This window comes from Octodon degus, unplaced genomic scaffold, assembly GCF_000260255.1.
Source record: "Octodon degus isolate 3935 unplaced genomic scaffold, OctDeg1.0 scaffold00065, whole genome shotgun sequence".
Lineage (NCBI taxonomy): Eukaryota > Metazoa > Chordata > Mammalia > Rodentia > Octodontidae > Octodon > Octodon degus.
In genome coordinates this window covers 570057-587584 of record NW_004524641.1, presented here as the reverse complement: position 1 = coordinate 587584, position 17528 = coordinate 570057, and the positions used below count along the sequence as shown (strand labels likewise).

At 39.1% G+C, this 17528-nt stretch overlaps 1 protein-coding gene and 1 pseudogene across 1 annotated transcript in view; one reads left to right on the top strand and one right to left on the bottom strand.

Moving 5' to 3' along the window:
• The window catches only part of Znf385b (zinc finger protein 385B), a 405545-nt gene that overhangs the window by 112484 nt on the left and 275533 nt on the right, over positions 1 to 17528 (bottom strand). The window lies entirely within an intron of this gene.
• On the top strand, positions 6934 to 7721 carry LOC105742669 (annotated as a pseudogene).

The window sequence follows — 17528 nt, the reverse complement described above, 5'->3', positions numbered from 1 at the left end:
TCTCTCTCTCTCTCTCTCTCTCTCTCTGTCTCTCTCTCTCAGTTCAGGCTGGCCTTGAATTCACTTTGTAGCTCAGGTTGGCCTCAAACTCAAGTGAGGATCTTCTTTTTACAAACTAGAAAATATTCCTTTTGTGGAATTTCCTTTTTTGCTTTCCAAATGATACTTCTTACCCCTCAATGAACACTAAAAGTTAAGCCCATAGCAATTTTTAAAGCAAATAATCTTATCAAAATATTTACTCATGAGTTCTTGCTTTTCAATGAATTACTTTATAGGGCAGCAGAAGAATGGACATATTTTCTTTTAGAACATTTCTTATGATCTTTGGTCTCTTCTGGACTTCAGTTACGTTTTTAAAAATTTTAATTTAATTTAATTTTTTTTTTTAATTTTAGGGAAGGGTCTACAGGGTGTTCAGGGTCTCACTACTAGATCAGACTCATATAGTGATCTGCCTGTTTATGGCCTCCCAAGAGCTGGGATTACAGGGTGCGCCACCATGCCCAGGTTCTCAATTTTCTTTCAAATGCTTTTTCTAAAAAAGGCACAAATGGATGAAAACAATTCATAAAAATGGACCTAGTGTTCAATGTATGTAACTTGACAAGCACGCTTCTAGTTAAAGAGAATGCAGAAAGGGCCCCGAGTTCCAAGATTGCCCAATCTCTACATATTTCCAAACTTGGACTTGTGTCTCTCTTTCCTCTAACTCCTGCCTTTTTTTCTGATGTCTTTCTTTGTCTGCAGCTCTCTTCAACATTTTCTGCTTTTTATCTCTCCTGTCTCTGGTATGTCTGTCTGTCTCTGTACATGTGTATTCCTATCCACCTGCCTCTCTCGCCTCTGTCTCTTATAATGCTAACAAAATTAGAGGATCCTCACAAAACTTGTGATTTGGAGCTGTATTGTATTAACCTTTTCATTCTTTACTCCCATAAACCGAAAGATTAAGAGCAAAATTTTGCAAGAATTGGTACGAGATGTAATAATTGAATTAAGTCACATTTCTGGTGATGTCTCAAGTAGCCACGTGAATTACAATAAAGAAGGATTGTTTTTGTGTGTGCTTCTGCAATGGTATCTGCATACATGCGAGAGTGAGACAAGTTTGGAATTTAAATGCTCCTATGGTGCATTTTTATAGAAATTCAGCATCATGTCCTGAGTTACACAAGCACTATACCATTTCACCTGGAAAGATGGGGCACTTCTACATAAGGAAGCTTTCCTCCACATATTTTATATATAAGAAGATGTCTTTTAAATTTTAATTGAATTATGATCATTCCATGTTTTCTGACAAATAAAATGATGGATAGGGTTAAGTAATTGTGGGACAGGAAACAAATTCTTCCAAAATCAGGTGCCAGCCTGCTATAATAAATATGCTGAACAACACTATCTGGGAAGAGGTCACACATTACAGAATTCAAAGGACCTTAGAGAAATTAATGCACTGTGGCTTAAACCTACTAATTTGTTTTTTGTGGGTTTTTTTTTTTTATCAAGAGTTCACTGAACTCTCCGTGTTTACCTCTCTAATCCACCAATAGAGAATGAAAGAATAAAAGAAGTTCCTGCTCTTTTAATATTTTCCAAACCACCTGGAATCCCACTGGGGCTGGAAGATCAAAACATCTTTCCTGTGCCAAGACTTTCTGAGTCCTTTCTTAACAGCGATAGTCATCCATGGGTTACAGATAGGAAAGTTAAAGGAAAAGGCTTTCTTAGATGAGAAAAACAAAGTGATGACATTAAAATGGAAAGGAGAATTCCACAAGCAGCCAGAGTACACACACAAAACACAGCTTTCCTTATAACAGCCAATGCTCCCTCTGGAGGACTAGGCTTACCTGGTTTCCAGGGAAATTTCAGAGCCCAACGGTCTAAATAAACACGAGGCCATTAAGTTTGAACCATGCCCATCATACAAATCACGTGACAAGTGCCCAAGTCATCCACATCACTTAATTGTATTACAGGCTGCTGGCCACTGCTCTGCTGTCTGAATGTAGATTATTGAACAAGGGCAATAATCTGCTAAATATACTTCATAAAGAGAACAGAGGATTCTAACATACCTAGATTAAACTCCAATCTCAGTTTTGCCTAGTAGCTATTCTGAGACAAACTTGAGAAGAAAAGGAATGATAGTTCAGAGAGAGAAAGAAAATATGAAAATTAGCCACCTCCTTATTGGATTTAGAAAAGTGACTCCATGGTACAACTTAAATGCAAACAGCTGAGGAAAATCAAAGTACTATTGGACAAGGGAATTCTTGACATTAGTCAATTCTATTTGTACTAATTCGGACCTTTTTCTCTTGTTCTGAAATTGATCAGAACCACTTTATATCTCTGTCACATACTCCATGAAAAAGTTCCCTGAGGTGTAAATGCTGGTCAGCCAGCTATGCTTACCTTTGCTTCAAGATTGCAGCCCACGTTCCCGTCTGCATTCAAGCCCTGTACGGAGTATTACTTTTAGAGATAAATAATTCCATCATTTCAACGTGGTGCTCCTGTGAAACCTGGTGCCAGGAAACAGCCGACAGGCAGTGTATCGAGCAAATCCTGCGACCTGTAATTGCCACTTAGCTCTAATTACCGCTGAGGATAGTGTTTGCAACTTGATGCCAGAGTGAGGGCAGGCTACCTCCTGACGACACCAGGCCAAATATATCCTAAAAGACTGACAAGTTACTTTTGCTCGGGTAATTTTTCTAAGTGGCAGTCAGGTAGGCAGAAATTACCTCTCTGCCAGGGTAAAAGTGAAATCAAGAAATCAGACACCCTGGCCTCCCTCTCCCATCAGGACAATTCAATTCTCTCAGAACATGCATCTATTTTAACAATGTGGAATTTTCAGAATCAAATTTCAAGGGATTTCCCCTTGCCTACCTTGGCAACTAAATCTTTAATTTTTTTTTTTTTAACTCAAAAAGGAATCTGTTCTCAGCATGTGCCTTCTTTATATTCTGTTACTACAGAATAGTTCGTTTGCATAGGACTAGGTCTGAAAAACTCTTCCTTTCCTAAGGATTTTTATGTTTTAAATGAAGACTTCAAGCATGTAATTCAAAAAAAGATTAAAATAAATGACAATACAATGTTGATACCATTAGTAAGGATGCCTATGCATCATGAGTCAAAAATCTAATTTCAGTTAGAAGGGAAAATTATACTGAAATTAGTAGTTGTATAGGTTTGGGATATATTATTTATTCCCACGTCTAATTTCACTGTACAGCGTCTCATCATACTATCAGTGACTTCTGACCATATGACCAGAAAGACTGATATAGCCACGTCTCACAGTACGGCTCTGGCTGGAGAGCTGTCTCACTGATTCCCATCGACACTGATGGGGTAGCTTTGCGGGTATTTGACTGCACGAAGGCAATTTAACCTGACTGGTGTTTGCAAATGTCCAGAAGGATTTGGTACCTGCGATTGTGCCAACCAGCACATTTGCTAACCGCAGCCAACTCTTTAATGAGGTACTGAAAAAAATTACAGCCACCCAAATTGAGATTTGGTATATTTGCTTACGTCAGATTTGCACAGTAAGTGCCAGAGGCACGTACACTTAAGTAAATAATTAGATGTGCCAATCAAAGTGGTAATTATAAGACCAGCTGTTAGAAACGGTGCACTTCTCAGGGACCAAAAAGCTCTGTTAAGTTATAAATGATGAGAAGAAAGCATTCTAACTGGAACACGGTATGCTAAGTCTGTACTTATTTCCCACCCCAAATAACAATTGTGTACTTCTTACTCACATAACAATCAGTGCTTTATAGCTACAATAAAATTACAGTCATAGCGGTGGTTTCCACTGTTTTTTAAAACTGAAATTTCTCTTTATGATAGACCTCCCCTAAGAATCCTCTGCTCAGGAGCGATTATGCTGATGCTTCATTCAATGTATTCCTCTTCCATGGAGTTAGGGCAAGTATTTCAATCCTTTTGCCTGCCTTAAAGCACACCTGATACTGACAGTGTTTCCAAATCAGGCACACTAGTACCTTCATACTTCCAAGTTCTTTATTTGTAGCTTTCCTGTCATCTTGGTTTACTTGAGTAGTATACAAACTATAGTCCCCAAATCACCAGCATTGCCTAAAAACTAGTAAGAAAGACAAAGTCCCACCTGAGGCCTGCAGGAGCACACTGCAGAGGTGAGCCCTGGCAATTTGCATTTTTAATCCTGTAACTTAAAACAGGCCTATGTTTGGGAAGCCCTATTTGACAGGGCATTGTACTACCTTCTCTAAGGGCAGTGGCAGAATCAGATAAGGAAAGTTTAGTCTCTATGGAGAAAAAGATAGAAAGAAGAATCAGCAGAGAGCATCTAAGCAGTCATCCAAAGGGTGAGAAGAGTTTGGTTGGATTTGACGAGGACATTGCTTCCCTTTTATTAATCCCCTCTAACCTCTCTACCATCAGTGACAAGTGATCCCGGATCTAAATCCCCAGTTCTCTGAGCTTAACATTTGTATTTCCACCCATCTGCTGGACTCCTCCTACCTGTACCCCAGTGACACCTCGAATTCAACCTGCACAAAATTAAAACAGCCATGTTGTCCTCCCCAAGTCGACCTTCTCGCCTCACATGCCAAAGGATGTTTCTGTGGTTGTCTTTACCTCACTACCTGGCACTATGACTCTCACAGTGACACAGACTCTAAATGTGAAGTGACAGTTGAGTTCTCATTCCTTCTATATCCTGAATTAAGTTAGTTATCATCACGATATATGTTTCCTTCGCTTCACATCCATTACTGTAACCTCCACTGAGGTTCACAGTCTCAGCTAATAATCCTTTATTATCCCCTAGTCAAGTGAATTCCTAAGAAAAGCTTGGATCAATCATTTGCTTGTTGAAATATCTTCCACGGCTCCCATTAGTGAACTGCAAGCTCTGTGATCCAATATACCTATTCAGACCTCTACGCTGCTACTTGCTAGGCACCATGACATGAAGCCCCAATTTCTCAGGTGACAAGTAGAAATAAAGCAATAATCATATCTCCTGAGGAGACCTGAGGGAAACAGTGCCTGTAAATTCTTACCATGTGCACAGAACATGGAGAGATTCAGTTAATGATAAGCATTATTACCACAATTACCGGTCATCACCATAGAATTCAATTCCAATGCCTCCTTGGCCTCCACCACCATCCTCATACTTATTGAGAATGGTTTTTATTTTTTTATCATTCTTTTTTTCCCATAATTTTATTGATAAACAAATATCAATGAGACAGTTGCAATCAAATCGGTAGGACAGTTTAAATAATTAACACACTGTATACATTCTTCCTAGTGGTTAATTGCTGTACAAGAAATCATTCTATTCATTAAGAGATTGTAACTATATATCTATCCAAACCACTTTGAATACACAGATACAATGGTCTGTATACCCTCCTTTTGTTAAGTTCCATTATTTGAATATTATAGGTGTGTAAACTCAGCAAAATATTCTAAAAGAGTCCAGTAGCCCATAATAGTATTGGGTCTTCTGCTTGACTGGCAATGTCAGAAATTGTTGACCTGAGTAGAGAATGGTTTTTATATATGCTCTATAATATTTTCTAGACAGAACTCTCCCCACAGCAGGGCTACCATCTCTCCCTCTCTCTTTCTCTTCTTCTTTATCTCTCCCACACCCCTTTCTATCTCTGGCAACTTTCTGTATCTAATACCTCAGATACCTGGTCCTTCTCCAAGAAGTGCTCCCGGCCTGATAGCTGGTTCTTGTGTCTATGCATTTTCTTAGTCTATCACTTTCCGGAATGTTCTTCCTCATGTTTTCCCTTTCAAATTTTCTGTACTATCAATTGGCATTTTACATGGCATCTCTTCCAGGAAGTCTCCTTTCTTCCTCCAGAAGAAAGTATCTTGCTTTCCTTTGAACTGAACACATTTCATTTACATGTCTCTGTTACTTATGACAGTACTTAAGTACTTAAGACAGTTGATTATGTTATTGTACCTGAGTGTTCTTCCCTAGAAACTTTAAGATATCCTAGGTTAGGAAGCAGACTTCCTGTGCTGAGGTTTGTCTACTGCCCTTGCCAGAGAAAAACACTCAGTGAATATGTTGAATGAATGAGTGAGGTAAAGGTAATTTTAAATAAGAATTGTGCATAAATCCTGTTCAGACTTTTATTTCCTACTATTGGTTATATCAATGGTCAAGGGTACACAGATTGGGAGAAATTACAGAAACACATGTAAGAGTATACCTCATTAATCCAATGTATTCTTTTGTTGTTGTTGTTGATACAGGGTCTTGCTACAGCCTAGCATAGCATGAGGTACAGGGGATCAAACTGGGGACCTTGCTCTTGCCAGGCAGACACTTAGACCATTGAGCTATCTCCACAGCCCAAATCCAATATGTTCTTAATTTTAGTTTTAAAGTCATTATTCTATAACTCAGAGCATTTTCTATAGAGACAAAGTCATAAGTGATCATTGAGATCCTGAGCTAGCCCTTAAAGCTTGATGAACTTACCAATAGCTATACTGATAGAGCATCATACCAGCAATAGCACCTCAATACCTTGATGCCATTATTTTTTAAATTTAATTTAATTTTTGTGGTACCAGGGATTTAACTCAGGACCTTGCACTTGCCAGGCAGGTGCTTATTCTACTGAGCTATCTCCCCAGCTCTTTGATGCCATTATTGTTGTAAGGGGTCTTAAGAAGGAATCCATATCCTATGATGTTTGTGAAGATGTTCGCTCTTCCTTAAAAAGCATAAAATCATAACTTTTATTTTTCAATATTTTAAGACATACTCAGAAAGGCATAACCAGAAGCAAATTTTCTTGCTTTTTCAGATAATTACTTTCATTACCAGGATGAACATGATCTGGTTAATGTTATTTGCCTTTTGGCTCTCTGAGCAGCACCATGGTGGTTGGCAAGAACAAGCACCTTATGAAAGGCTACAAAAAGGGAGCCAAGAAGAAAGTGGTTGATCCATGTAAAAAAGACTGGTATGATGTGAGGGCGCTGGCTACATTCAACATAAGAAATATTGGAAAAACACTCACCACCAGAACTCAAAGAACCAAAATTGCATATGATGGGCTCAAAGGTCATGTGTTTGAGGTGAGTTTTGTTGATCTGCAGAATGATGAAGTTGCCTTTAGAAAATTCAAGCTGATTACTGAAGACGTGCAGAGCAAAAACTGCCTACTAACTTCCATGTTATGAACCTCACCTGTGACAGAATGTGTTCCATGATCAAAAAATGGGAGAATCTGATCAAAGCTCATGTTAATGTCAAGACCACCAATGGTTATTTGCTTCGACTACTCTGTGTTGGGTTTACTAGAAAATGCAACAATCAGATATGGAAGACCTCTTATGCTCAGCACCAGCAGGTCTGCCAGATCTGGAGGAAGATGATGGAAATCATGACCTGAGAGGTGCAGACAAATGACTTGAAGGAAGTGGTCAATAAGCTGATTCCAGATAGCATTGGGAAAGACATAGCAAAGGCTTGCCAGTATATCTACCCTCTTCATGATGTCTTCATCAGAAAAGTGAAGATGCTGAAGAAGCCCAAGTTTGAATTGGGAAAACTCATGGAGCTTCATGAAGGTAGTAGCTCCAGAAAGGCTCTTGGGAATGAGACTGGAGCTAAAGATAAACACGCTGATGGAAATAAACCACCAGTCCAAGAGTCTGTTTAAGATCCAGATTTTTAATAGTGATAAATAAAGTCCTATTTGTGAAAAAAATAAAGTTGTGTATTATAAATTATAAATTTAGAAAATGGAAGTCTTTTATAAAGTTTATAGATTTGAATTTTGGGAAATCAGAAATCTTTATTACTTACAATTATACATTTTAGATTTTTTTTAACCTTTTTAGATTAATTCTCAACTGACTATAGCTTCTGATTCATTAGCTTCAGCTCCATTATTCAGAAGCCCCTTGACAAATACATAATGATTTTTTAGAAACTTTTAATTACACTCACCAGTGAGTTGTTATTTTTTTAACTTATTTTTTATTGGGGGGGTTGTTACCTTAAATTCTTAAGTGAGTATTCCCTTTTTAATGAAAAAATTATTTCCATTACAGTGATCTGAATTGCAATTTTGTCTTTTCACAAATTTACATACTGAAAGCAGGCAGGCCTGCAAATGATTTATGAAGAAAATATACTATCACTGTTCCTTTTGTGTCCCTTTAGACTGAGCTAGACATCACAGTTAACTGAGTAGTGAGGTTCCTTGGTTTTTATGAAGACTATCCGTAGCATGAAAATTATAGATTTGAAACAATTAGAGACGAATGCAAAGGCACACAAAATTTAGTGCCAATGACCAGCATAGATATTTAGGTCCAACATGACAAAACATAACCTCCACAAGAGCAGAGACCTCTGCTCACTGACATCATGTAAGCACCTAGAGCTATGCCCGGGACATATTATGAACTCAGTAATTAGCTGCTGCATAGAAAGGAGAAGCAAAATGGCTTGGGATGGTGGTAGGAAGTTGCACCTGAAAGCAGGCCTTGACCAAGGTCTCCCTCAATTTTTTTTAGTTTGCATCTACAGCCTAACTCTGCAAGTCCTGTTTTTCTACTTCCCACATAGACTAAAAGTTTTCCTTTCTCTGTCCCTGTCACCAAAATAATGTCTTTTTCCAGGTTTTGCTGGAATCATCTACATGCGATTCTCCGCCTTGCAGCCAAACCAACCATTCAAAAATACCAGTCTGATAATACTGTTGTTCCAGTGCAGCACCTTAAAGGCAACCAAACACCTTAAGCAGCCTGCGGTTACCACCTAATTAAGACCCTGTGGACTTCCAGAATTCCATGGCTTCTTTTCTTTCCAAACTTGTCAAGCTCCTACCTCAAGCTTTTTGCCTTAGCTGTTCCCTAGGTGTGTAACTCTCTTCTCCCAATGCATCTGGCCGTGTCTCGGCTCAGTTCCCACAACTCATCAAGGCCTTTCTCCAGGGGCAACTTACTGCTTCTTCTCCCTAAAACACATTTTCCATAAGGTACCAACTGTTTTCCAGGTGCACAACTCTAGCTTCTAGCAGAGTGCCAGACCTCGAGTAGGCAGTCAATACATATTTCGAGTGACCGCATGGCCATATGTCGCCAGGCCTTTCTAGCATGAGATGCATTTTCAGCATCAAATGATTTCAAGAAGTTCTTATTATTAGTGCGATTTCCCTTAGTATTCAATGACTATGTTCAATGCTGTTATGAAGTCAGTGATATTTAAAGTGGTATTTCATTATCACAGTAGGGCTGAGACACATTTAGTAGAAAAAAATTGGGTATGTGTGAGGCATGTATTATTCAATCTACTAGTTACTTAATGCACATTTCCATTTATAAGTACATGGTCCTTAGCCCACACATGGGCTAATGTCAGAGCACCCACTGCTTGAGCCATAGATTTGACAGAAAAATAGAATGGTAGTGGTCCTCGTGAGAGATTTCTCAAGGTGAAAATAAGAAATTTTATATCAGCACTATCTTAAAGATACACTATCTTTGTTTCTTGTTTGTCTTTTTGTTTTAGACAGGGTCTTGCTCTGCATTCTGGTTGGTCTTGAACTTACAGGGATCTTCCTGCTTCAGCCTGCTGAGAGCTGGTATTATATGTGTGCACCACCACACCCAGCCTGACTAGTTTATTTTTAAAATTATCTGGGCCAGGGATATAGCTCAATAGGCACATTGCCTGCCTGGCAAGCGCAAGGTCTTGAGTCTGATTCCCAGTGTAAATAAATAAATAAATAAATAACCCTGAAAGAGTTGATTGGTTATGCTGTACATATCTGCATAACAATTGTGATTACCTTAGCATTTATTTTGTGAGATCTATCCATCTATCTAAATTAACCCAATCTTCAAATTCACAAATGGAAGAACTTGCTATTACTTGCATTTTCTATCTCAGGAAAACAGGACAGATAAAGAGTACATTTTTGCCCCAGTCACAAATCAGGCAAGCGGCAGAGCTGTTCAAACCCATGTAGTTTGGCTGGATATATATTCTATGCTATGCTATGCCTGGTGATATAAGAAGATACCATCTTTACATGAGTAGACTATCTTGCCTAGATTATACACTACCTCACAGCATATAGAAAAGTACATATTAGATGCCAGTTACTCCTAAATATGCGTATTTCTCTCCCAAGCACTATCAGGTAGTGTTTTTCTCTCTACTACCAAATAAAGGTCTGACATACTTAGCAGCAAGTGATTGATGGAGCAGCTCTAGATCATGTAGGGAATCATGAGCAACATCTAAATACCAAATCTCACTGTGCCTTTAACATCTCTGTGAAAACAGCACAATTTTCTAGGACACAGGAGACTGAGGTGATAAGATAGCATATCTTAAAATGACTCAACACCAGAGATGGATCTGTGAACATATTCCCAACTCGCAAGAATGCTCTGTTTTGACAAGTTGGAACACAGGGCAACAGCATTCATTGTAACAGGAAAGGTCCTTAAGTTTATGAAGATAGGTCAATATTAGCTTAGAGCCCTGAGAATTCCAGTAAGACCCAGATTGTTCTAGCATTCCTCTAAGGTTCTTCCTTGATTCCTCTGGGTGTTCCTACCTTTTTAAGAGATTGATTAGCTATCTTATAAAACATGAATGAGTTGAGAAGGAGTGGAGTCTACCAAGCCTCACCCACGGCCTGCAACATGACCCGGTGTAATAAATCTTTCCAGAAGAGCAGGTCTTCTTTTCCACATGGGGCCTGTCTTCACTTTTCTCCCGTGAGACTTGGCAAATGGGACATTCTGAAGCTGACAAGCACTTCCCTGCTCCTTGGCTAAGAACTGACAACTGTTTTATATAGTTGTCAGCCGGAAACTTTTACTGGGGCACGTAGGGGATTGGGACTTTTGAGTCATGCCCAGACAAGAGTCCATCATCCCTCAGCTGCTTCCTACCTCATCCTGTCCCAATGACAGCTCATCACTTCTGCCACTCACCACAGCTCCCGTGAGGTGGCACAAAACTGGGGGTGGGGTGGGGTGGCTGTTAACATGAAGTCACTGGGGCTGGGGAGATGGCTCAATTGAATAAGTGCTTGCCTGACAAGCGCCAAGGGCCTGAGTTCAATCTCCAGCTCTGAAAATAAAATAAAATAAAATTTAAATAAAAAAGTAAAGCATAAAAGGGGGGCCAGAAAGATAGCTCAGTAGAATAAGTGGTTGTCTGGCAAGCACAAGGGCCGGAGTTCAATCCCTGGTTCTGCAAAAAATAAATAGATAAATAAAAAGGATTACTCCTGGACATGAAGTCACTTTCAGGAGGTTCTTTATGAGAAGTTCATAAGCAAAGAAATCTCTGTGATCTATTTTTTATTTTTAAATAAAGATTTGTAAGCTGAGAAAGAAATGTGAAAAACTGAAGTTCTTTTATCAGACCCCAGTTCAAATGTCATTTCTACCATTTATTAGTGAGGAGACTTTGGAGAATGTTTACTTTCTGAGTCTCTGTCTGGTTATCAGAAATAACACCTGTCTGTTTTTTTCTTAGGTCTGGAAAGAGGAGAAGGATATAACATATATAAAATGCTTAGCACAATGTCTGACACAGATTTTGCCTTCAATAAATGTTAGTTCTCTCATTGTTTGTCTGAGCTCCAAGATGCCCAGGTGTTTTGAAGTCCAAATTTAGAGGCGCTTTGAAAATCCTAATATATTCCATTTCTATTGACTTTGCCTTTGTATCAGCTTTATGCCCGGGATTCTTAATTTAGAATTTGTGGACCCCTCTCCTCTCCAGAAATTGTCTGCAAATATTTGCAACCATGCACATTTTTCCCACAGAAGAATCAAATTTAATCAACTCTTAAAGGATTTTGTGATTCAAAGAGATTAAAAATCTCGGCATATATTTCTGAAACGTAGGCAAACTGAATACCTTCTTGTAAATTAAATTTGATTTTTATTGCACTAGAAAAACATGCAGAAACTCTACAATGAATCTTTCTGTAAATAAATACTTATTTCATAAACCACATATGTAACCCAAAGTTTATTTTAGTTTTTACAAAAGATTTAGATTTTCTCATATCAAGTTAAATAAAAGTAGGGCCCATAAGGGAAACCTTATACATGGCAGCTAACTTTCATGAACCAATTACAAAAGAGCCTGGAGGTCAAGTTCAAGTTCAAGATAAACTGAAAGAAGAAATTCCAGAAAGATCTTGCTCTTAATCGGACAGAATCTTACTCTCTGCTCCAAAAACCTCATTTTATGGGTAAAGAAATTGAGGTGCTGAGAGGTTAGGTGACTTGCCCAAGGATGCCACATAGCTACAGATAATGAGGAATAACAGCTGTAAAAATGATGACAGTGACTATGAGGATGTCGATGACAGCATTATGATCTACTGCGCGTTTGCTTGGGCTAAGCCTCGAAAGACTTTCACCTCATGTACTTGCACTGCGACCCCCGAGGAAGATTTTATTACCTCTATTCAGCACATGAAGGGCTCTGCCCAGGGCTTTACAGCCAGAAAATGGCCAACCCCAAACTGAAACCAATTCCAAACTCAACTGTGTTTCAGCTTGCAAGACTGTGCTCTCTTTTTTTTTTTTTCTTTTCAAAGTTTTATTGATAAACATATAGCAATGAGACAGTTTCAAATCAAATCGGAAGTACAGTTTCAACAAATAATACACTGCATATATTCTTCTTAGTGGTTAATTGCTGTACAAGATGCAGACTTGTGATCCTACTTACAAACACCATTAGAAAAAATCATTCTATTCATTAAGGGAATGCAACTATATATCTATCCCAACCACTTTGAATACAGAGATACAAAATGGACATTCATAGTTATACCCCAATTTTTTTTTAAGTTCCGTTGTTGAATATTATAGGTGTGTAAACTCAGCAAAATATTCTAAAAGAGTACAGAAGCCCATAATAGCATTGGGTCTTCTGTTTAATTGGCAATGTCAGAAATTATTGACGTGAGTCCCCCACAGCTCAACATAACAACATGGCTTTACTTCCTATATTTCATCTTCATACTTTTCTACTGGATGATTAAGACCAAGGTAAAGCAGGACCTATGCAACAAGAGTTGTAGCTTTTTGGTTTGAGAAGGTCAGTGAAATGCCCTCAGGATTTATCCTGAGATCCTGTACCTCAGATTGTAGAACCTTTGTCAGTGCAGCCATGTGGATGACTGTGCTCTTAAGTACTGCTTGAAACCACTTTCCAGATCAACAGATCAGAAAGTTGCATGGCCTGGAAATATACCAGTTAAAAGGTTAGTTAGGAACAACATATCTACAATATTTATGGTCTATTAAGATAGGAGTTTTAGAAAGTAAAGTACTAGACAGTTCTTGGGAACAGTATATAGGTCTACAGATTTGCATTAGGAATATAATCTCTAGAGCAAATCCAAGTCCTCTCTTTGCAGTAGCCTTTAGATATACAGCCCTTCCCAGTCTGCAGGCCAGAAAGACCATCCACATGAAGTCTATAGCTTCCCTTCTTTCCAGGCCATGTTCTGGGGCCCTGAGGTTCCATCAGCCCATGTCCTAGTGGCCCTCAAGACATCTCCAGGATCTGTTTCCCAAATTCCTTCCACGGAGGTGAACAATATCTATGCGAGCCTGAGAGTGGTCTTTGCATGTCTATTTTCAAGAAATGTAGATGGAGCTTAGCAGTGAGCAGTGACACTGGCTTATCTACAGTCCTGTAGCAGAACAGGGGTAGATAAGAGACAGTCTGTGCTTGTATGTCCTCCACAGAGCTCTGAAGTGTCTAGGAATTCTAAAACAATACTGGTCCTGGGCTGGCGAGAGAGTTCAGCAGACCAAAGCACCTGCTTAGGCAAGCTTAGGCAAGCACTGGGACAGACCACGGTTCAATCTCCAGTACCATATGCCATGCCAGTCCTGTCCCCAGGGTCAGCCGAGCCAGCCACAGAGTCTGGGCATGTGGTACATGCCTGTAATTCCAGTGCTGAGTAGGCTGAAAAACAGGAGGATCACTATGAGTCCGAGTTGCATAGTGAGACCCTGTAACAACCAAATATATAAAACAATACTAGTCCCTTGAAAGGTTTTATAAAATATATTATGCTCTTAATATGGATCTCTACATATATTACATATTTATCAAAGTAGCAGAGTAAAACATGACTAATTTTATAGCTTGTTGGCTTAGGTTTTAACTTTAAAGGACACATAGTTGAGTCTCAATTTGTTTCTTGTTCCAGGCTTTGCAAATGGTAGGATAAAGCAGGACAGACTTTCTCTCTTGCCTTTCCCAGTCCTCTGACATCTCTCCCATGTCCCTGCATCTCCTTTGGTTTTCAGTTCCTTCACTCTACCTTGACCAGTGACCTGATTTGAAGCCTTCTTACTGAAATGTCCAACTAACATTTAATGATGGCTGACACCATGGCCCACACTGTGTTAGGTATCAAGGAAAGAACAGTGACCACGAAGCCCAGAGTGTTTGGCTTTATGAAGCTGCCTTATGAGGTACCTGCTTGAATATACAGGCATTTAAATTACAGAGATAGGTGTGTGGACAGGAACAATACTGCGTACACCATGGGAACATAACTCTTTCATAGGTGTCCAGTAGGGTTTTCTAAAAAAAGTAAAGCCTATTTTGAAAACCCAAAGAAAAAGATTTACCTTGGCAACAGGACTGAGATAGCAAAGGAGTGAGTCCAAGTAGGTTTCAAGTAGAGATAACTACACATAAGGAAAGGCCTGGAGCCATAACAAGTCTGATGTCCTGAAATGTCAGTATTGACTAGGGTTTACTCTGAGGTGAGAAATGTTCCTAAAGAGGTAAGCTGGAGACAGACCAATGCTGGCCATGTAAATTATGTTAATGTATTTAGACATGTCCTAGATGAAGTACAGAATCAAAGACAGATTTTAAACAAGGGCACAATGTGCTGAGATGCTCATGCTGTGAACATCAGTTGTGGGACAATGGATCATGTATGTAGTATGGGCAAGAAGAGCTCATAAGGAAAAGACAGGTAGGAATGAAGTCTGATGGAGCTCAGGAGTTCAAGTGGGAGCTCCTGTAGTGATCCAGGAGAGAGTCAATATGGGCATGAGTCAATGTGGGTTAGGCTGTGGTTAGAGAAAAATCCAGGACATAATAACTGGTCCAAAGATTTCAGTTGGGTGCATGGATCAGTCAATCAGAGAAACAACACAGAAGAAAAGGTCAGTTTGGAGAGAAATTTACCTTCTGAACTTTGAACAACTCTCCAAGTTAGGCTTTCACTTTCATCTTTCAATACCACCCCTGAGACTGGAGGCCAGATGGGACAGCCTCCCTCACCTCTCTGCCACGCTTGATCGTCAGTCAGAGGAAAGGCCATCGATAAATGGAACTCTTGAATGATGCTCTCATTTATAATTTCTTTGCCAAAGATAATAATTTATTGAAAATATTTGACCAAGGGCTGGCCTGATAGCTCAGCAGACTAAAGTGCCTGCTTTGGCAGAGCGCAGTGGCCAGGGTTTGATCCCCTGTGTGCCATGTCATCCCTACCCTCAGGGTGCACTGAGCCAGTGATTGAGACTGGGCATGGGGGTGCACGCCTGTAATCCCAGCACTTGGGAGGCTGAAAACAGGAGAGTCACTACGAGTCTGATCTATGTAGTGAGACCTTGTATACCCTGCTCTAAATACAGGAAAAAAAGAAAAAAGGAGAAATAAAATATTTGACCCTCATCAATATTACCAGGACTAGTCAGTCAGTGACAATATGTTTGAAACTTCACAATTATGTTTGAATTTTCAGGTGTCTCAAATATTGAAGTAAGAATTCAGATTCAGCCAATATTGCTAGATTTGTCTCTCAAGTGTTTGTTAGACTATTAATTGCTAATCCTTACAATGTAACAGAAAAGTTACGTATAAGTGATTAACTTAAATCCTCAAACTTTACAAGTTCTTAGTACATTGGTGTCAGCAGTTAAGCCTATCACTACATCTCAATTATAGCTTTTTCTCATTCTTTAAGAATTTCAAATGCTCATTCGTACTTTGACTTAAATAAAAGGAGTAGTGTATTTCTTATTTTGTATTTTTTTAGGCACAAGGACAAGTGTGACGCTAATATCCTTTGTGAAACCAATAGCTACTGGCAAAACAAAAACCCTAAGCCCCAAAACACTAAAGATTGGGTTCAATTGTTAGCAACACCAATATTGTCAAAAGTAAAATATTGTCATTTCATTCAAAGATTGATGAATATTAGCTTATATTATTCATTAGCTGTGTCAGCTGGGGTGCAGTCAAGTCTTTTAGAAAACTCAAAGTTTAAAAGCTAAATTTAAGAAAATTACTTTTGAACTTTTACACAATTGTGTTATGTGAATCCTTGAAGTTAAAACAATAAAAATCAATGTATGTAAGGGAAAAACAAAAAACGATCAGAAAGCTTTCAAGAGCCTCATTAATATTTTAAGCAAACTCAGAGGAAAAAGGCAAGTCATTGTGTCAGCAGTGCCAAGGTTACTCAGATCTAATGTCTCTGTGGCTTCAGATCAAATTCTTAATTTCTTTATATTTCATGAAAAAGGGAAATAAAACAAAAACAAAGCCTTCAAAATGCCACAGAAAAGAAGGTTAATAATGGGCTGACATTCACTTCATAGAAAAAATAGCATTATTAGATCCACTCTACTTCCCTAAGGAGTGATTTTTAAAATCCACTCTTTATTGTGGGTCTCTCTCTGTCTTTTTTGATTATTGAGTACAGGGTCTCTCTGTGCAGCTCGGACTCTCCTGTTTTCAGCCTTCCCAGCACTTGGATTACAGGCGTGCACCACCATGCCCGGACTCTGTGGCCAGCTCAGTGAGCCCAGGGGCGGGGCCGGTGCAGCATGTGGTACCAGGGTAGAATTCCTGTCCCTGTGGTTGCCTAAGCAGGCTGCTGAGCTATCTTGCTGGCCCTACTGTAGGACTCTTTGAATGTGGCAACAAAATCTTTTCGCAGGTAGAATGAACAAGTAAAAATTACCAAAATGATGGTTTATCTAAATAGAATTGCTACCCTACCCAGATGAAGGGGTTTGAATTCTACACACAAACTACATTGGACAATAAGGTGAAGACAGTTAAGCCACAGTCTATTTTGGGGGAGAAAAACCCAGCATCACACCCTTGTATGGACAGATCAGAACTGACATGAATTCTACAAGTTGCTGTCCTTGTTCAGAATAATAAATGAACTCTAAGTACAGTGAAAGGAACTTTCGTTTATCCTTCTCAAAGATGTGAGGGGTCCTCTCCTTGCAAGTGACAAAGCAGAAATCTGTGAAAGCACAGTCTGCACTGTCTCTGTTTGTCTTTGAACAAATTTATCTTCTATACTAAACAAGCGGCACAGGGGAGCTAAAAACAATGCCTGATTAAACAATGGTAAAATATTCTGGATAACCACTAATGTAATGAATATTGAAATACTTGCATCATAGTCAAATTA